At 39.0% G+C, this 23,221-nt stretch overlaps 1 protein-coding gene across 1 annotated transcript in view; it reads left to right on the forward strand.

The window, feature by feature from the left end:
- The window catches only part of KIAA0586 (KIAA0586 ortholog), a 4,394,667-nt gene that overhangs the window by 4,119,956 nt on the left and 251,490 nt on the right, over positions 1-23,221 (forward strand). The window lies entirely within an intron of this gene.

Raw genomic sequence — 23,221 nt, forward strand, 5'->3', positions numbered from 1 at the left:
CTATATGGTTGCATCTCTCACATGTGTTGGAATTTGTTGGGAGGAGGAGAGGGTTGTCTGTGTACACGAGGCAGTTGTAACATTGCCTCAAGATTCCCAAATTCACCAGCTGGACCGGAGAGGAGATTGACAACTGACCTTTGGACATGCTAGAATAGTATTGGGAATTCCTTTATAATTGAAAAAAAGGGCCAATGGGGAACAAGGTACTCAAGGGGAGTTTGTGAGGGTATAGTGCTTTTAATTTTTTAGAGCTGACATATAATTGCTTTAGTGAGCAAGTGCCAGGTAACTTAAATGCAATGTGTTACAGGTAACTTAAATGCAAAAACGACAAACAGTAACTTTCTTTCAAGTGAAACAAGGAAATAAGTACAGTAAGCAATGCAGATATCACTAGGGATCCACAGAAGTGCTAAAAGTCCGCGTTTTAGGTGGAATTAGCGTTTCAGGGAAATAAACAAACAACAAGCATACAAACAAAGCTAGATTCAGCAGGCCTGGATCTAGTCTATGCTACAGCAAACAAGGTGTACCAATTTCAGTAAGAAACAGAATATGCAGGCACTATAAGCCTTTAACCAGAAATTCCCAGCATATCCATTATGCAACTGTTTGGATATGCTGCATACCATGCAATTTTTGTTCTGACTCGCCTCCTTCCTGCAACTCACTGTTACACTTGCTGATTTGTGCAGTGGTTTGTGTATGAATACCTAACTGTATCTCTGTCTGTCATGTGTCACTGTGTATACATATATGTGCTTGCATATATTTGCACACACCATGAATACATACACACATAAACATATATATCCAGAAAAAGAAGACACATACACATATATATTGGAGTTAGATTGCAGGATATTTTATTACTACTCTACAAGCATCTTAATTTAACATCATTCTCTCAACACCATCAGGTTTTAGAACTCATTTAATTTCATTTCCAGCAGCAGTCACCCTTGTCATTATTAACCTATTTTTACATGAGGTTGGGGTGTGATGTCAATGTTAGTCATAGTGACTGTCGCTCATCCTTCTCTAACATATATGACAAGCAGGCGGGGTATTTCATTTAGATGCTTTAATACATAGAAACACATCAGGATGGACAGCAGCATCATCAAATACGAACAAACTAGTAACAGACAATCTAGCTTGTACATGCTCAGTATTTATAGACTTATGCAAGCCCTTGGATAGCTTCTTAAAGGTACATACACACAAATGGATCTACTTTCTCCCTCTTAAAAAGATTGTCCTTTGTAAAAACAGTACTAGGGTCAAACATGCATTATTATAGACATTAGAAGCAAAACACAATGTTCATGTCCAAGTTGCTTTGTATCTGTTGCAGGGTTTAGAGATAAGACCATATCTCGTAACACAACAGTTGAGACCTAATTTAGCAACAGGGACTGCCTGTGGTGCACAACTCATATCAGGAGCTTCTGGATTCATCATAGGAACAGGAAAATCCTCTGGAACTTCTTCAAGAACTGGAACACCGGACAACTCACTCTGAGATAAAGGTCTCTCTCACAGGCTGTCTGCTGTGATATAGGCTCGGACACCGGTCTCATATGTTTCCGATTCTGCCTAAAAACTGCTTCTTGTGATTCCACATTGTATGATCTCAGCTCTGGACCAGTATTCTTCACAACACCAATCCGATCATAACCTTTGTATGTTTGCACCCTTACCACTTCTCCTTCTCTTAATTGACTGAGCGGTTAGCTGGTTTTATTGTAGTAGGATTTTTGGGTTAAACACTTCTTCAACAGATTGGTTTTCACTAACCTGTTGTTCTTGATACATGGTGCCAACAATTGACTACTGATTAGTAATGTGGTTCTGGTTTGTCTCGACAAAAGTCTCTGAGCAGGTGAACCAAGATGTTTATCATGAGGAATATCTCTGAGATTCAAGAGATTCAAGAAAACATCACTATTATCTTGTTTTGACTTCTTTAGTAACTGTTTTGCACTTTGAACTGCACATTTTGCCAAACCATTTCACTGCGGGTACCCAGGGTTACTTGCGACATGAGTAAAGTCCCAATCTTCAGTGAATCTTTTGAACTGTTGGCTTGTAAACCATGTGCCATTATCAGAAATAACTTTGTGCGGACTTTCAGGTACTGCAAAATGATGCTTCGTCTTAGTAATGACTGTACTGGATGCTAGGTTAGGACATAGGTCAATCTCGAACCAATTGGAGTAAGAGTCTACTAACACCAAATAATGTTGACCATTTCTACTTGAAGATGTTGGTAGCTACTGTTGACCAAGGAAGTTCTGGTTTTAGCTGAAGTGGTTCTTTCTGTTGATGTGACTTTGTACTATTACACACGGAACAAGATAAAAGTGCTCTCTCAATGTCTTGTGACATAGAAGGCCAAAATACTAGCCCTCTCGCCCTTCTTTTGGTAGAATCGACTCCTGGGTGACCATGATGCAAGATATTAATGCACTCTGGTTACAAGGACTTTGGAACAATCACTTTCAGACCTTTCATTATGATACCTTTGTCAGACAAAAATCTCATCTCTATATGGAAAATAAGGTTACACTTCTTGGGGTAAACTAGATTGCTTTGATGGCCATTCTTGATTGATAAAGTGGTTCAGCCTTTGTAAAACTGGATCGGTGGCTGTATGATCTCTCAACTCATCAAGACATGTGGAAGAAAAATTTCTCACTTCCATGACTTCAAGATCAAGGTTCTTATTCTCGTGCTGTTCTGATGTGTTTCTGGGTAATCTGGATGATGTATCAGCAAGATAAAGAAGTTTGCCTTTCTTGTAGACAAGATTGAAATGATACTTTTGCAATCTCAGCATCATGTGTTGAATTTAGGCTGGAGCTGAATGCATAAGCTTTCTCAAGATAGTGACTAGAGGTTGGTGGTTTGTTTCGATCTGGATAGGTCTAACATAAACATAGTCATGGAACTTCGAACATGCAAACACAATTGCCAAAAGCTCTTTCTCTATCTGGGCATACTGTATCTTGGTTTGGGTAAGAGTTCTCGATGCATAGGCAACCGGTTGATCCTCTTGTAGAATGAGTGCACCAAGACCAAAATTCAAAGCATCACAGGAAAGTATTACTGGTTTTTGAACATCATAGTATCTGAGAGTTGGTGGACTAGCAATTCTCTGTTTCAGGAAATCAAATGGTCTATGGTGTTGCTCTAAATAAGACCATGATATATCTTTATGTATCTCTGAGTGGTGCTGAAAGTTGGCTCAAGTCTGGAATGAACTTACCTAGGTAGTTAACTATGCCAAGAAAATGTTGCGGGGCTTGAACATTGTCTGGAGCTGGCATCTTGAGAATGGCTGTTTGCTTTGAAGGGTCTGGCCATAAGCCTGAACTAGTAAATAAATGACCAACATAAGTGACTTCTTGTAGCCTGAATTTGCATTTCTGTGGGTTGAGCTTATGATTCACTTGGCGTGCCCTTTCTAGAACTTTCCTGAGGTTTCTGTCATGTTCTGCTTCTCCATTACCTCCTACTAGTATGTTGTCTACTATAATAGCAGAAGGATACCCAGAAAAAAGTTGCTCCATTGCACTCTGAAAGACTTCACTTGTAGAATTTATCCCAAGTGGCATTCTCAAAAAATTGTACCTGCCAAATGGAGTACTGAAAGTAGTTAGCAGCGAGGTTTTTTTATCAAGCTGAATTTGCTAAAATGAACTCTTTGCGTCTAAAACAGGAAAAAACAGGGGCATTTGGCATCAAGGCTGCGACTTCTTCGACTATGTGCATTGGATGATGAGTTTTTTAGTGCTTTCTTCAAATTTCATGGATCAATACATATTTTGATGTCATCTGAGCTTTTCTTGTGAGCTACCACCATGGAAGATACCCATTCAGTTGGAATTGCAACTGGACAAATCACACATTGCCGCACCATTTTATCTAACTCTGCTTTGACTCTGTCCTGCATGGCTATTGGAACTTTATGTGCTGGCTTGAAAACTGGACTGAACTATGGGTCTAACTTCATGGAGTACACAACTGGAGGTTTGTCTTCGAACAAATCAGCATAGATAGAAAAAATGTACTGGGCAAAATTAGAGTAGTGGACTTTTAAGCTAACTTGGTGGACTTCCATATTAAATGAAAGCAGTTCCATTTTCAAACCATCTCTGAGCCCTAATAATGACTGGACGTGCCTCTTGACATAAAATAATAAGTCGTAGCTTCTTCCGGCAGAGTAACGTGAAAGCACTACTGAACCTTAAGTATGAATTTCTTCACCGCCATAAGCAGCAAGCTTCGTACAACTTGCCAGATCAAGCCTTTCACCATTACACACTTTAGCAAATGTTTCTGCTGACATAACATTGCACTTGGAACCTGTGTCAACTTTGAGCTATATGGGTTTGCCATTTATCCGAACAGTGCCAAATACTTCATTCTTTGCCCTTAAATCTACTGCATTAACTGTTTAATGAAGCACTAACACACCATCAACATAAAGGGTTGCAGCTTTCTTTTTGATCTAATTGATCAACTCATTTCTTAAAATGTTCCCTTTTAATAAAGGAATGTGGACCTTTTGATTTACAAAATCTTTTGAAATTATTCCGTTTATTGCATATGTGGCATTGCTGAACAAAAGCTAAACATTTCTCCATTTTAGATTCATGACTTGCATCACAGTTACGACAGTTGGCAATGAAACTAGCATGCTTTGAGTTTGATGACTCACTCTTATGCTTCACTGAGACTGTGCAAACTCTGGAATTTGCTAAAAAGTTCTGGGATTTACCAGTGTGTGCTGCAGGGGCTACAGTTGCTGCCATGTGCTTGGGCCTGTTTCTTTTATAGGTTCATAGGTTCATAGGTTGGTACTAGGCTATCAGCCCTAGGGCCTATACAAGCCTATCCATAACTATTCCCTGGCTATTTCTTCCCACATTATTTACTTTCCTGGACCCCTGTCTAGCAGGGCGACTGACGTGATCCCTGGGGTGAATTTCCTTTCTCCCATCCAATCGTCAAGGTTCCTCTTGAAGAGGTCCAAAGAGGCACTCTGCTTGACATGTATGGGCAATCTATTCCAGAGTCTGGGGAGTCTCTGGGTCAGGAACCTATCCCTCCAGAATGTTTTGTTTATTGTGATGACAAGGTTTAGATCTCTGGAGCGTGTAGCTCTGAGGGATTGGGATTTCTTTAAGTGTAGCATGTCCAACAGCTCTGGGTTTGACATGGCCTTGTATGTTAAGCAGAGATCGCCTCTGAGTAGGCGATATCGACAGAGTATAGCTGGAGTTTTTAAGGCCAGCGTAGGGCATCTGCTTTAGGCCTGCGATTCTTTTAGTGAGGTATTTCTGTGGCCTTTCCAGTTGTTGCAGATGTCTTGAGAGGTACATACCAAATGGGGCGTTGTATTCTATAATGGGTCTAATGAGGGATGAGTACAGTGGGACAATGACCTCCTTTTTCTGGATGAAAAGCCCTTCGTGATGAGGTGTGCCACATAGAAGGATTTCCTGACTGTTGTGGCGATGTGGTTATCGAAGGTGAGACCACTGTCCACCTGTGTCCCTAAGTCTCTTATCACACTTTCTGTGTTTAGTGTACTGCCACCTATATGGTAATTCATGGATACATGTTTTTTCCCAAAGTGGATAACAATACATTTCTTGGCATTGAGCTTGAGCCCATGGCACTGGCACCAAGCATCTGTTTCTGTAAGGCCCTTTTGTAGAGTATCCACATCATTTGGGGATTCAATAATGGCTCCCAGTTTGCAGTCATCTGCAAACTTTGTTAGCCAGAGTCCCTTAGTGTTGACCTGTACTTCAGAGAAGTAGATGCCAAACAAGAGCGCCCCAGGACTGAACCTTGAGGTACTCCACTTGTCACTTGTCTGGAGCTGGATTTGGAGTCGGCTACTTTTACAGTGTGGGTTCTATCAGTAAGCCATTTAGCAACCCATTGGGTGACATAGGGATTAATGCCCAACTTAGTAAGTTTATCTATGATTCCAGAGTGGGGATGGTGTCAAAGGCCTTGGCAAGGTCTAGATAGGCTGTGTGGACCACCTTACCCTTGTCCATGGCTCTGGAGACTGATTCAAAGAAGTCAATCAGGTTCAGGAGACAAGATCGGCCCTTCACAAACCCAAACTGGGTGGGGTCCAGTGTTTGAAGGTTGCCAATGTCTTTGTTTATAAGTTCCATGATAATACGCTCCATGGCCTTGCAGATAAGGCTCGTCAGACTGATGGGACAGTAGTTTCCGGGATCCAAGGTGGATCCCCCCTTGTGGATTGGGATAACTGTAGCTCTGTGCCACTCGGTGGGCACGAAACCTGAGGTGAGGCTATGATTAAACATGACACTTAGGTGAGGTGCCAGTTCATATTGTAGTTCATGTAGTACACAGCCCGGGATGTCATCTGGTCCCATGGATGCTGTATTCTTGGCTTTAGAGAGTGCGTTTTGTACCTGTGTGGCCGTTATTACTGGAATTTGGAAATCTTCCGGTATTGAGATGGGCCATTTAGGGGGTGAGAGGGGGGTGAAGTTGGCACTGAATCGATCTGCCAGGATATTGACAATATCCTTCGGATCAGTATATTTAATGCCATTCTGTTTTAGCTCAGAGCAGATCTGGGCATTGCCATTTAGATTCTTGACATAGTTATAGAATGCTTTGTGGTTGTCTTTGGAATCTTTGGCAATTTTATTTTCGTAACTAGCTTTGGAGGATTTTATGAGGCATCTCAGTTTCTTACTGAGGCTAGTAAGGAGTTTTTGCATCCTGGGATTTTCCTCTTTTCTGCAAAAGTTTCTTCCTTTTGTTGTAAAGTTTGTTTATGGCAGGGGACCACCAGATTGGCTTCCTTTTTTTGGATGAGAGCATTTTGGTTCTATTTGGGATGGCACGATTCATGCATGAGTGGATGTGCTCGTACAGTGCCTTAGTGTAGGATTCAGCAGTTGAACTTTCAGTTCCCGTCTGCATGGGTGTCATGAAGTTTGTCACTTCTGACTTGAGTAGCATGAAGTTTGCTTTGGAGAAGTTTTTTATGGTGGTTTCTTTACTGGGGGGTGGGGGTGGGATGTGGATGTTAAGGGTGATTAGCTTATGGTCAGACCTGACTAACGAGGGGGTGACCATAGGTATGGAGCATTTTAACTACGTGCTGCATACTATCAACATAAGCTTTATCACTGTGCCTTCTAGAGCTGTTCTCGTTTGTACGCATATTTGTGTGCTTTTCTGTGAGGTCAAATATATGATGAATCTGAATGGCCTCATTCAAAGTTAAATCACTGTCACAAAGCAAAATCTTTCACACAGCATCATCTTTTATACCACATACAAGTCTGTCTTTTATCAACTCATCCCTTAAATCACCAAATCTGCATGTTTTAGCTTTATAGCTTTATTTCTCAGGCCAGTTATATATGCTGCAAAAGTTTTGATCCCTTGTGTAAAATAAGTGCCTTTCCATTGTAACATTTGTCTGGGGGTTACACATTTCTCTAAATTTACGTTTTAAGCATTCTGGGTCCTTCCCTGACTTAGCCTGTACAACAATATGATGTTTTCCTCCTCTCCTATATAGATAGCAGGTGCATACACAAATGAACTTTCCCTTTCTGTGGCTACTTATCCAGCTAAATTAAGTAGAATAAACGCCTTTGTACGGTCATCTTTATCAGAACATGCAGCCTGTATGAAAATGTCATACTCTTGCTCAAACACTCTCCAGTTCTCTGCAATATTCCTGTCAAACACAAGTGCACTGGGTTTTCAAAATCTGTCTGCCATGCCCACAAAGTATACACAAACACACTGAAAATATGGCCCTTGCAACTTTGTATGAACAAACTGTTCTGTGAGCTTGTAATTCAAATGCACAAAAAACTCTTCGAAATACTGTACTTTGTGAAATATGCTCTGTATTGACTGTATTCTGTGAAATATGCCTTGTAATGGCTATACTTTTGCAAAATAACTTTACTGTAACACTGCACAAACATGCAAAGACATTATACACTTCTGATAACTCAGATATATTTGCTTAATACGAAAAATACAAGCTTTGTGTTTCTCTCTATTTTATTCATTTTATGCAATTCAAACTTTATTTCAAACATTTTCTGTAGTAATTTGAATATTTTTATCAATATCGTACATATCAGATTATGTGAATATCATTTAGAATATTCTGTATGCCTTGTTTCATATTTTGCTAAAAAATAGTGCTGTACAAGTTTTAATACCTGAAATTTGTTTCTGACCTGTTTTGCGAAGTATGCATATTTTAGGGATGATTCACTCCTCTATATTCCACTAGTTCCAAACAAGTGGCTTAAGTAGTTTTAGCCAAGCCGCCTCTAACTTCATGCCCTTTAGACATGTTGCTTCTGACACCATGTCCTTTTAGACATGCCACTTCTGGCACCATGTCCTTTTAGACATACTACTTCTGACACCATGTCATTCGTCCTTCTGTAACATATATGACAAGCAGGTGGGGTATTTTGTTTAGTTACTTTAATACATAGAAACACATCAGGATGAATAGTAGCATCATAAAATACAAACAAACTAGTTAACAGACAGACCTTAGATAAATACATGCTTACATCTCAGAAGCTTACTTCAAAATGGCAGTCTAGCTTGCACATGTTCAGTATTTATAGACTTGTGCAAGCCCTTGGATAGCTTCTTAAAGGTACATACACACACATTGATCTACAGTGACCAAACCACTTAGAGCCAATGTTCACACTACCAAGTGACTAGACCTGATGCAGTACTTAAATATATTTTCATGTATTATAACCATTCTCACCCCGTACAAAGTCTAATAACATAAAAACTAAAGTGAATAAATTTATTATGTAAACTTCAGGTTATTCAGTACAAAAAGATCTACAAAGTGATGCTTTTGCAACAGATGTTTGTTATGCTTTTTTATGCTTGGGTAGTGTGACAGAAAACAGAAAAAATGCTACTTTCCTCTTTAGCAGACAAAGGCAAATAACCTCGAAACAGAATAAAATGATTGGGTAGTGTGAGTATAAAGCTTGTTCAGCATGCAGGTCTCTGAAGTGACTTCATCTGTTTAAATCCATCCATCCATAAATATTAAACTTTTTGCTGATGAGCAAAAGCAGATATTAGAAGCAATTTTGCCATAATCTTAAACAACAAACTAATGTGAATAACTTTAAAGCAAAATGATAGCAGAATACTACATGTGCAAAGGTTGCTCAGCATGCAGCTGTCTACAGATTGAATTGTACAGTTTTATGCGTACACCCTTCATATTTTTTTGTGAAAATGGGTAAAATATGAAAAAAATAAGTTTTACATATTTTGCTCTTTCCATATATCTGACACAGTGGTAAGTATTGCTGCCTTACAGCTCTGTCTTAAGTCTAAGGTTTGGGTCCTTGTTAGAATGCCTTATGGTGAAGTGCATGCGTGTCCTGTTGTTTTTGTCAAGTGTTCCAGTTTCCTCTCACATCACAGGGATAGGTGAATTCTTGGTTATTTAAGTTGCCTAGAATTGTCCATTCAGGATTATTTCTCTGCCTTGCTGCCATTGATTGCCAGGATAGGGTGAAGCTTCAGTGTGACACTGAATATTAGAATGGGGTAAAGCAGGTATTGCAAAATGAATGAATACATGTTTTGTCACACCTACGTTATATTCTTAGAAAAAAGTACCTCTGAGGTTATGCATGCTTAATATGTTGTCCTGTACTGCTAGGGAATGTATTTTATGATTCCTTATTTAATCACATATCACAGAATTTGTTTCCAACTCCCTATAAAGGATACCCCATTTTAACTCAACTGTGGACTTCCTACTATTTTGTATTATTTTGTAACGTATTTTGCAGTTCACAAACATGTGAATTTAAAACTTTATCAAAAGACTGACAGATTCTTTGAGTATTCTGTATTAACAGGGAAATGCTCCACATTCAAAAAACTGATTTACATTTTCACAATTAGATATGCTGGCATACAATACAAAGTAATCTGAGAATATACACAAATCTACTGACAGGCATGCAAACACAGATGACAGTGTTTTCATTTTTTTTCACAGTTTGTTTCTTGTATATTTTTTTGAATTAAGTCCAGCAATAAAAAGCACAACTCGGTTAAGGTGTCAATTAATAATATACAAAACAATGCACAAATTTAAAGGGCACAATTTATCAAAAAACATGCTTGTAACATGTTACATATTAAAACTATATATGCTAAGAGAAAGGGAATCAAGAAAACTTTTTTTAAAAATTTAACTTGCTGAACCAAGTTTATAATACCAGTTTGTACAGAGATAGGAAGTTTATAATTTTGCTGACTTCAGTTTTAACACGGGGACAATGGAAAGGACCTCATTTAGAACAAGTGGTCTGTTGGCTTGTAGAAATAACTGCCAATATAGCTCACAATACTCAAGAAGGTCCTCCCACTGTCCCCCTTGGATTTTTTTGTACCTGCTCCAAGACCAAAAATTTAAAACTACTACTACTACCTTGCTGTTCTCCATCTTCATTAACGACCTTTATACTGTCATCCCAAAAGTCAGCTGTATCCAATATGCTGATGACTCTACTCTGATTTGCTCAGCCACATCTCCAGTAGAGTTATGGTCAGCTACCCAGACCACCTTTAATACAATAGAAAACTGGCTTTCTGAACATCGTCTGATCCTAAATCCCCAAAAAACTAAAATGCTGTTATTTTCACCAACACGTAGGGCTACCGCTTTCACCTTTACCATAAAATCAAATGATGGCACAATAATCTCCCCTGACCCATCTACAAAACTATTAGGTGTCATCATAGATAATAATCTAAAATTTGACCTACATGTTAACCAAATTATCAAAACCATCAATAAAAAACTAGGGTCACTTTACAGAATAAAAGCCTTCCTAACCCCTCCAGCTAAAATTGCCATAGCTCGCTCTCACCTTCTTTCAACCCTTCTGTATGCATCCCCCCTACTCTCGAATTTAAACAAGATTGTCCTTAACAAACTCTCAATCTGCTACAACCACATTGCCAGGTTTGCCACTGGGCTGCCTTTTAGGACACATCATTGCATCAATCTAAATCAGCTTGGGTGGCTTGAACTACTCAGCCTAATCCAGTATAACCAACTGATTATGGCCTATAAAATCCTCTATAATCCGGACAATACTCCTGCACTTAAAAATATTATCACCCCCTATAACAAACCTAGACCGCTTCGATCCTCTAACAAACTACTAATTCAGACTAGCAAAATTAATAACACAGCCGGTGATTCTCTCTTTGCAAACTCTGTAAGTAGATCCTGGAACTCTCTTCCAGCTGATATTACCTTACTTTCCACCTTAGGTCAATTTAAAACTAGACTCAAACAACATTTGTCACTTAACTGGCTATGTCAATGTATCAAGCCTGGCTAACTCTCTCTAGAATGTGTAAAAATCTGTTAACCAGTTTACTGTGTAATTTAATTTAATCCTGACTTGTGCTCAGGATTAACTGTAACCTGTGGAACTTGTTTAACTTGCTTACTTATGTAATCTCTGTAAATAGTCTGTTTGTAATATGTAATGCTGGTATTATGTAATGCTGTATCTGCTTACCCTTGGAGCTTTTCTCCCCGGGCCTCCGCTGAAAATGGACATGCATCCAGTCGGACTATCCTGGTCAACAAATGTAAAATAAATAAAATAAAAATACTATTCTTACATTCTCTAGTGTGCTTTACCAAGGAGCACATATCTGTGCCATGTGTGACATCATATATATATACATATGTTCGTACATGTGCTTCTTGAGCGCCCTTTCGTTTTTTCCTATATAAAATTCACCGAAAAGGCATGTACAAATATATACAGCTCCAACAGAGTTACAGTTGAAATAGTATTGTGGTTTTAATTCTTTCCCCCAACTAGTCAACTATATGGTGTCCATTTATTATAGAACCCCAAACATGCCATGTGTGTGCGAGTGTGTATATGTATAAAACTATATATCTATAAATTTATGTATAATATACATAACACTTATATACGTAAATGTGTCTATATCACGGGTTCCCAAAGTGTGCGGCACAGCTTCCTCACAGGGGCGCCGCGAACTAATAAGCTTAGCCGCAAAACAAACCGCAAATTAATAAACTTAGTTACTAAGCTTATTAGTTCGCAATTTATTTTGTGGCCGCTTATACTAGAATTAACTTATGGACACAGCCAGAACGTCACCTGTTAACGTGTTCAATGCAAATGCATGATTAGAGTACGTCAGTCCCCATGGCTGCAGAATTTGCCTATCAAGGGGGCACTTTTTAATTAGCATATTAATAGACTATGTGGAAGCTTACTGTGGTGTCTTTGATTCGAAAAGTGTAAAATTTAGTAGTGCTGGAACTTTGTTTGCAGGTGTAATTGGGGGATGTAGTAGCATAATCTCAATATGGCAGAAACAGTAATAGGTAAGGAACTGTTAAATATATTGTAGATGGTAAAATAACTCATCAAGAATCTGTGATTGTTTAACATTTTCTTCATCACTAGTTTGTTAAATACTTGCATAGATTTAGTCATATCTTGGTCAGAAAGTCAACATTAAAATGCATTGTGGAACCTGATTTTAAATTATGGTGTCAGATTAGAGTGCTATCCTTTACAAAAGCAAGTAGGTGTGATTATCTTAACGTCTGTTTCTTTCAGTTTTATCTCCTTGGAACCAGGAATCCTGGAAGACAGCATATTTTTTTTTAAACTGAGCTTCATGTGTGTTTGGTTTTATTTCTAAATATTTTACAGTGTTTTGATTACTACTTCAGAAAACAGTATCAACCATTGTCTCATGAATCAGAATCTTTGGAAGTTTCACTGCCCTGAGTCTCTTCTTTAATAAATCGTCGCTTTATGGAATTTAGAGCTTTTCGATAGGCTGCCCTGAAGGTCGGACTGGTAAAGCAGTATACAATTGGATCCATTGCACTATTCAGGTAAGTAATAGTGAGCGAGACATCAAATGCATTCACAGCTATTTGAAGTCCTTTACAGTTCTCAGATATCTCCAGCACCAACAATGCTATTCTTGACAAAACACTGGGTAGAAAACAGACTGCATAAACTACTACAACAGAAACAACCAGGTACACTGCTTTTCTTACTCTTTGTTGTTTGTCCATATTTAGATCCCGCAGTTTCTTAATGATGCAAACAGTACAGAAAACATTAATATGGGAACAAGAGCTCAACAAAAAAGATACTCTCCTGCCAAACAGACGAGGTTGCATTACTATTTGTATTAAAAGTTTTACATTCTGTCATACCTATCTTTTGCTCTGTCAGAATGTGTATAGTTACTGCCAACACCAAAAGCCAAGTCAAGCAAACATCCTTTTTAGCCGATTTTGTTGACAGCTGACTAAACCTGTGGTGAGGGTGGACGACTCTCAAGTAGCGATCCAGTGTCAAAGCTGTGAGGAAAGCCTGCACGATTGAGGTTCAGCAGAAACAAGTTTATTCTGCAAAAGGGATCTCTAAATATCCACTCCTCTGTAAAAAAGAAATGTATAAAGGTAGTGTGGATTGAAACATCCCTCGAATGTACTTACTGTAGGTAAGATTATGTGGCAAAAGTAGTCTGCACATATATTAGGAAATGTTATTGTGTTGGGATTATGCGGACCACAAAGAAATGTTTGTCAATGTGGTGTAGTTTCTGTGTTTCAACTTTTTTTTCTGGCTATCAACGGGTACCATGATGCAAGAAAAAATATTTGGTTACCAGACCCACGCTGCTTAAACATCCTGTGACTTTTCCCCCATCTCTGTCTCTGGCTGGGGTGGGATAAAGAGAAGATTTTTTTTTTTTGTCGTAGGTTTTCTTGTGCCAGTGTCTTTTAAGTCTAATAGGGACGTTGTCCTGTCAAACTGTTGCCTTAACACTGTTAGTATTTAGTCAAGATATTGGGACAGACGTCCAAAAACGGGCTCCTTTTTTGTCAGGAAACATGAGTTTGTAATGGCATTGCTCAGAACTTTTGTTAAGTCGCACCAATTCATGTGAGGGGAAGGGAATTGCAGTCAGTGCAAATCCCGCCAAAGTAGTTTCTAGTACTAGCGAGCTCACTACTGCTTCTCTACCCCCCCATCCCCTTTCAAAAAATCAAAGCTACTGTGCATGCACTAAACGTTTCATAGTCATCATCTTCTTTCGGTTGTTCCCGTTAGGGGTCGCCACAGCAGATCACCTGTTTCCATTTCTTCCTGTCCTCTGCGTCTTGCTCTGTCACACCAACCACTTGCATGTCCTCTCTCACCACATCCATAAAACTTATCTTAGGCCTTCCTCTTTTCCTGTTACCTGGTAGCTTCATCCTTAACATCTTTTTCCCAATATACTCAGCATCCCTCCTCAACACATGTCCAAACCAATGTAATCATGCCTCTCTGGCTTTGTCTCCAAACCTTCCAACCTGGGATGACTCTAATATACTTATTCCTAATCCTGTCCACCCTCGTCACACCCAGTGTAAATCTTAACATCTTTAATTCTGCCACATTCAGCTCAAACTCCTGCCTTTTTGTCAATGCCACTGTCTCCAAACTGGTCTCACTACCCTCTTGTAGACCTTCCCTTTCACTCTTACAGGTACTCGTCTCACAAATCACTCCTGACACTCTTCTCCACCCACTCCATCCTGCCTGTACTCTGTTCTTCACCTCTCTTCCACACTCACCGTTACTGTGAACTCTTGACCCCAAGTATTTAAACTCATCCACCTTCACCACCTCTACTCCTTGCATCCTCACCATTCCTCTATCCTCCCTCTCATTCACACACATATATTCTGTCTTAGTCCTGCTGACCTTTATTCCTCTTCTCTCTAGAGCATATCTCCATCTCTCCAGGGTCTCCTCCACTTGTTCCCTACTCTCACTACAGATCACAATGTCATCTGCAAACATCATAGTCCACGGGGACTCCTGTCTGATCTCGTCTGTCAACCTGTCCATCACCATTGCAAATAAGAAAGGGCTCAGAGCTGATCCTTGATGTAACCCCACCTCCACCTTAAACGCATCCTTCATTCCCACCGCAGACCTCACCGCTGTCACACTACCCTCGTACATATCCTGTACCACTCTTACATACTTTTCTGACACTCCTGACTTCCTCATACAATACCACAACTCCTCTCTAGGCACCCTGTCATATGCTTTCTCTAAGTCTACAAAAACACAATGCAACTCCTTCCGACATTCTCTGTACTTCTCCATCAACACTCTCAGAGCAAAGAGCGCATATGTAGTGCTCTTTCCTGGCATGAAACCATACTGCTGATCACTAATCATCACGTCCCTTCTTAACCTTGCTTCCACTACTCTTTCCCATAACTTCATGCTGTGACTGATCAATTTTATCCCTCTGTAGTTACTACAGCTCTGCACATCACCCTTATTCTTAAAAATCGGTACCAAAACACTTTTTCTCCATTCCTCAGGCATCCTCTCACTTTCCAAGATTTCATTAAACAATCTGGTTAAAAACTCCACTGCCATTTCACCTAAACACCTCCATGCTTCCACAGGTATGTCATCTGGGCCACCAGCCTTTCCATTCTTCATTTTCTTCATAGCTATCCTTATTTCCTCCTTGCTAATCCATTGTACTTCATGATTTACTATCCCTACATCATCCAACCTTCTCTCCCTCTCATTCTCTTCATTCATCAACCCCTCAAAGTACTCTTTCCATCTCCTCAACACACTCTCCTCGCTTGTGAGTATGTTTCCCTCATTATCCTTTATCACCTTTAGCTGCCGCACATCTTTCCTAGCTCGGTCCCTCTGTCTAGCCAATCGGTACAGGTCCTTTTCTCCCTCCTTAGTGTCCAACCTTTCATACAACTCTTCATATGCCTTATCCTTAGCCTTCGCCACCTCTCTCTTTGCCATGCACCTCATCTCCTTATACTCCTGTCTACTTTCTTCATCTCTCTGACAATCCCACTTCTTCTTTGCCAGCCTCTTTCTCTGTATACTCTCCTGTACTTCCTCATTCCACCACCATGTCTCCTTGTCGTCCTTCCTCTGTCCAGATGTGATACCAAGCACCTTTCTAGCCATCTCCCTTACTAGCTCTGCTGTTCACAGTGTAGTTCAGTAATGTGAAATTGAAATATTATTTATTTTGCTTTACATATTGCTAAAGTTTATGTTCAAGAGTTGGATTCAATGCCGTACCTTAAAAAAAAAAAAAAGCTGAGAGTTTCTCCCATTATAGTCCCCTTTTCCATGCTGCTCAGCTTATAAGTATTGCGTAATTTTCATTAAAGTTCGTGCTGCTTTGGGCGTGGCTGATCGACATCACTTCAGGAATAAAAGCGGCAGGTGAGGCTTTGTTCACTTATAGCCCAGCCCTTAAACAAATATTCTATTTCCTATTTCCTGTTTAGCTATTTCGCAAAGTATACTTGTTAGAATATGATGGGGTGGGGCACCTTGGGAAAACCTGGATTCAACTAGGGAGCCGAGAATCGAAAAAGTTTGGGAACCACTGGTCTCTCTCTCTCTCTCTCTCTCTATATATATATATATATATATATATATATATATATGTGTGTGTGTGTGTGTGTGTATATATATATATATATATATATATATATATATATATATATATATATGTGTGTGTGTATATGGGTTCACTACATAATCTCGAAATTTTGAAATATCTAATTTCAAAATCTCGAGACTATATAGCCGAAACCCCTAAATGCCGAAAGATCAGAAGCGCGAAATTCAAAATCCCGAACGTACAACACACACACACATACACACAACATCCCCCCACAAACATATCATCCTGCACTACAGATAAGCAGGGGGGCAAGCCCCCCTGCACCCCCCCCACCTAAATATATTAACTCTGAGATCGCACAAACAGACACACAAGGGAAACTCACACCCACACATTTTACTGTCCCTCACACACACAATACAGTCACAACACACACTAAAGCTCCTAACCAACACACTTACACATAGATACTTACCTGAACTTCCACCTATCCATCACCAAACCGCAACACCAGAAGCACTACTTCAATATCTCCGAACATCGGGATTTTGAATTTCACGCTTCTGATCTTTTGGTATTTAGGGGGTTTCGGCTATATAGTCTCGAGATTTTGGAATACGGTAGTCCAACATTTCAAGATTATGTAGTGATCCCATACATATATATATATATATATATATATATATATATATATGTGTGTGTGTGTGTGTGTGTGTGTGTGTGTGTGTGTGTGTAAATATGTATGTATCTTTCTATGTAGAGAGGCTTTATGGCATATATGCAAATGACCCAAAGACATCAAGTGTTTCAGCAATAAAGTTTATGAATGTCCATGACATTTTACTTTTTCTTTTTAAGTCTGTATGCTCTACTGATGAGGTCATAAGAATATTGAAACATGCATGTCCAGAGCTAGTGCGGTTTGGCTTTATTGGCCTGAATGTATCCACAAAGACTTTAAAAGAAAAAGTAAAATGTAATGTCATGGACATTCATAAGCCATATTGCTGAAACACTTGATGTCCTTAAGGGGTCATTTGCATATATCCTATGGGCCTCTCTTACTGGAGGTTTAAGGTATCACACAATGAAAACTCTAGTTTGGTTAGGTTTTTCTTGTAGTTTAGATGTACATATATGGTGGAAATGAATATCATTGAATCCCTGTTTGGTCAGCATCTGTTTAGTCAACAGAATTCATTATGTATGCAAATATTGAATGGCAAAATATCACTTCCACATGATCAATAGCCAAAAAAAAACAAAAAAAAACTTTTTTTTGCTAGGAGACAAGCCCCCCCCCCCCCCACACACACACACACACACATCTACTAATTATATATGTGAACTCTGAAATTACACAACATCAGGAAAAAAGGCACATTCCCACTTTTCTGCAATCTCCTACAAAGATGAGCATTTAGTCACATCTGCCTGCAGGACAAACACTCGACACTCGATATTATGAATGTGTGATATTATGGAGTGTTTCCATGCACACACACACACACACATATATGGGTCTACATCTTTTAAGTGAAAACACACTTCAGCAAACGGTAGTTCGCCGACTCCAGTATACCGAATATACACTTTACCGAACTGCAGTCTTCTAAAACTCACATCAGTGAAAACTGCATGGTAGTTCAGGTGTATGGATTTGTAAGTGGTGTAGAGGAGTGGACCTTAACTGTTGAGAGAACTTGTCATTATAAATTGTGGTACAGTGATTTTAAGGAAATATTCCCTTTTCCCCACTTTAGTGCAATCTCGGAGTTAGTATATATAAGTAGCGGGGTTCTGGGGTGCAAGGGGGCTTGCCCTCCTTTAGAAATGTGTTTGATGTATTGGTTTTTAGATGTCAGTAGCAGTTCCAGAACATGTTTTATAGAGTGCTGCACAGTGATTTCTTGTTGTTTCACTTTGTAGGTTTGTTGGGTAAGAATATGTGAATTATTAGTTTACTTTTCGTGTGTCAGCAACCGGGTCGATTATATTACATTTCCATATGTGATGTTCGCTGATGTGAGTTTCAGAAGATTGCAGTTTCGGTAAAGTGTATATTCGGTATACTGGAGTCAGTGAACTACTGTTTGCTGAAGTGTGTTTTCACTTAAAAGACGTAGACCCACATATATATATATATATATATATATATATATATATATATATATATATATATATATGTGTGTGTGTGTGTGTGTGTGTGTGTGTGTGTGTGTATATGTCATGTCTTCAAATCTGCTGGCAGTTGTGGTGTGTGGGAGGTTCAATATTTGTCATATTACATTACGGCTTATTACTTGGGACTACAAATTCAAACTTAGATATCCAAATCACCATAAACAAGATTAATTACCATTTCATAGCTAGCTATAGAAACTATGTATGTCCCTTACTGAGTACAGTAGCTGTATTAGCCAGAATCTCCATTAAGCCCAGCATGTTTATATTGGGGAACTTCAACAGTCTGTCAATAGACCTTCACTGCTGATAGTCAGAACGCTTAGTGTTTCCTTGACATTATAATTGCTAACTTCCTTGTACAAGTAGTTGACCATCCTACTAGGGGCCCAAATACCATTGATCTTGTCCTTACAGATATGGCACCCTTCTTGTATCCCTTCATGTGTGTTATATTTCCTCATTAATTCAGCAACTATTTCATTTAAAACTGTTAGGACTTCCCCTCCAAATACCTCTGTTTGGTGACTTCTCATAAGCCAGCCATTCACTTCATTTTGCTACAGTCTTCCATCTGACAGTCCCCATTGTTAAATCCACTGCTTATGCCTCTGACTTCTACTCTCATTTATATAGTTATGTTGATAAGGCAGTCCCTACCGGCATCAGAAATCTCAAAACCCCTGTAATAGAATGTCCGTCTGAATGACATATAACAAGGGAAAGAAATGACTTAATGTTTATATGAGGTCCCATTCTGACCACCTCAAGGGCACAGTTAATCAAGCTAGCAAAGAGCTTAAGAGTACCATTTGGACGCTCAAAGCTGAATATGAGTTTAAAATGCCACCGGAACCAAAACAAAAATGCAGTTCCTTCTATTAGTATTCAGTCTTGAGGTTTACAGTCAGTGATGACTGACATTCTTCAGAAAATAAATTATACAAAACCAGTTGTTTTATTATCTTTTTAAGTCTTCTGAAGTAATATTTAAAATTGTCCACCCATTATTTTTGTCTTTGCCCGGATTTCTTGAGCAAAGAAGTTGAGAAGTATAAGAGTAAATGAGAACTCCAGTATGCCCCTTTTGCTTTCACAAATGTGAAATATCTAAAATAAGCATTAAAGCCTAATTCTTCTCTTTTGTTTTAACAGAAACACATGCTTTCCATTCCAAAGCTGTGCTTTTCTTCATATTTCTGGGAAAGGAATTAATGCCTGTCAGAAAAATTCTGACAGTTGCATAATGAACCACATAGATGTCTGAAGGATTGACCGATTTAATATTGAAACATTCATATGTCTACACATATGTCTAAAAGATCGGCCAATCAGATTGTGAAATATTGAAGTGTCTGTACAGCTCATAAGGAAAAACACAGAAACATGAAGCGTATCATGCCTTCAGAGAGGAAGACAGGTGTTTTATTTAAAATAGAAAAACTGACTACAGTGCTTATTTTAGATATTTCACTCCTGTGTACGTGAAAGGGGCATGCTGGAGTTTTCTCATTTACTGAGCTCCTTTCAGCATGCTGTTCAGTTGGTGTTGAGGGTTAATCAGATACTTTCTTGAAAAGGTAAAGAAAAAGTTGATTTTGGTGAAGATTTTCCAATAGGAACTGCTGTTTTTTAATGTGCAGTTAAAGGTGCACAGTCATGGAACTTAGTGAACATGACTGCACATCTTGAACTGCTCACTGAAGGGATATATTTATACTTAGTGGCTACCCATGAGCCACAGGTGCAAGAGGAAGACTTGATATTAGTTCAGGAGAGCTGTAGATGGAGAGGACTGAATACATAAATGTTATAGGCACGAAAAAGGTAACCTCTTTAATCTAAGCCTCTTCGCTGGTTACATACATTTATAGTGCCTGAAGGATTGACATTGTAATGTCAACAGTACAAGGGTGGCCCGGCCATAGACCCTAGCAGTTGTAGACATGTTAGTCTCACTAGCTATAAAGCTATGCAACATATCTCAGACCACATTAATCAGAACATTGAAAATCTGTTAATCATAGACCCTTATTAATTCATCTTTGTCAAAGGCAGGTCTAACCTGATAAATGCCATTGTTAATTTATTTGAAGAAGACACCAAAGCATTTGGTAGCAGTTTTGCAATACCTACAACATGTCTGGACCTGGCCAAGGTATTTGACACTGTTCCTCTTGCAGGTGATATTGACATATTTGTAAGTGTAAACATACATGCATAAACTGTGCAGTGGATAGCTAACTGTCTGAGAGAATCCATAAGGATGCAGTCACAGGTGCCACTTCTCAAAGCAAATCTTTTGCCAGTAGTGTACTTCAGGGCTCAATGTTAGGCTGTGGTCTATTTGGCATCTGTGTCTCAGACCATCAAACCAACAATCCTGGCCTATAGGTATCTGTGTCTGGGGATACATTTTAATAGTTTATTGTTATTCATTCCTCTACTGACTAACAATTGATCTAACATAAGTTAAACTATGTTAACGACTGATACAAGTTGTCTCAAACTAAATGTGAAAAAACTGTAGTGAAGTTAATTTTGATAAACAAACCATTGCCATGTCATACCTTTTAGTCAGCACATACCTTCAGTTAGACGTTGTAACGGATCTAGGCACTTTTGTGGATAATTCCTTATTCTTCAGCCATCATGTCTCTGCAATAGTTCAGAAGTCTTCCCTGGTTCGACTGATTTCCAAAATCTTCTCGCTTGATCCAGAGATTATTACTTTGCCTTTATCCATCTCTTCTGTTACCCACTGTTGAATATAATGTCCATTTGACTTGGAATTGTTGAAATACATAACTCAACTTGAGAGACCTCAAAGATTACTAACCAAACTAATCAATGGCTTCAAGACCTTTAGTTATTTGAAAAGACTGGCAGTGTTCTTGTACTCAGTTATAGACTGTTCTGTGTTGATCTTTGCTTAGCCTTTTGAGTCATGAAAGACTCAACCTTCCCTGATAACCTATTCCTTCTCAGTACAAATGGTTTCTCAAATGCCTTGTTGAAAGACCTAAACCTTCATCAACAGGTGGAATAACATTCTATGGTCGATTCAATTCATAGCATAGCCCTCATCACTTGAACAAACCTCCACTGCATGTCAGGCAGATTATTGCCCTTGCTGCATTTAAGGTAAACCTTGATAATTGGATAGGTAGTCTCAAATTCTCCCCCACTTTGTGCTGTACTGCTCTGTTCAAAGCTGGAGGGAACTTTTGAATATAGTTTATTTACTAGACTTATAATGGTCTTTTGACTGGATTACCTAGTACTTACCCATGAATCTATAATCAAAACTAGAAATTAATCCTGATATCCAAAAACAGGAAAGAACTCCCACCCAGTCAGAAATAAGGAAACTGACAGAGAATATGATATATGTAAACGTGTGACACAAGATAAAAGAGATGCTTTAGCAGCCCAAAAGAAGCAGGTACAGAAGAATCTGATATTCAGAAAACAGTACAAAAAGTAGCATTCATTTTGTCTTCCTTCCAGTCTTTACCACTTCAGGAAAGCACAGACCAGTAATCCAACAGTGTACAGAAGTTATAATTCTTCCCAAATGTGAAAAAGCATTCACTTATCTTAAAAAATAAAGCAGAAGTGTCTTGTGAAAACTTTCCTAATTCTAAAGCCACATTTGGGTTCAATGCCCATATCAGGCTGTGACTCTATCATTTCAGAACCTAGAAGACTGACAGAAGTTGCAGCACTCCACCTGAGTCATATTTGATGCTGGTGATCTGGGGTGTTTTAGCAGCCTTTTAACCAGAGGGCTCGTAAAGAGAGAGGAAATTGAATGACCAGTATCCTGCTCTCCTTCTGCATGGGGAGGCTTTCATCTTTTTCCATAACAGCAATCCCATTTGGTAGTCTGAGCTAATGATGAGTAGCAAATTAATAATGGTGTGTAAGGACAATGCAGAACAGTGCAGGGTGCTCAGCATTTAAAAGTACACACTGAGGGCACTAGTGTGCTCAGCCCAGGCTGTAAAGTTTAGGGTAGAAAAAAAAACGTCCAAAACTGCTTCCAGAATGATAGCCATATCACTGTTCTCCCTTCAAGTTAGAGTATTAATGGAGTGAGGTGAGGACAAGGTAGCCTGATGTCATCAGGGGTTGTGGAGATGAGGTTTAAAAATTCATGACTGTAATTTGCTGTTTTTACTCTTGCAGATGGAAATGCAAAGAAAAAAATATCCCCATAAATCATAATCTTGTCAAACTAGCTACATGAGCGCCATTGTACCATGCATTCTTCTTACCGCTGGGTGGCACTGCACTGAAGAATAACAGAGATGTAACTCAGAACTGGCAAAATTCTTGTAAGCCTCTGTCTACAGTCTTGTCAATTTCCATAACCTTCCTGTCCTTCTGTGTGTATGTAATGCTTTTAAAATCAGTATAGCTATATTGACTG

Source organism: Protopterus annectens, chromosome 6.part0 (assembly GCF_019279795.1).
Source record: "Protopterus annectens isolate FY-2018-M chromosome 6.part0, PAN1.0, whole genome shotgun sequence".
NCBI lineage: Eukaryota > Metazoa > Chordata > Ceratodontiformes > Protopteridae > Protopterus > Protopterus annectens.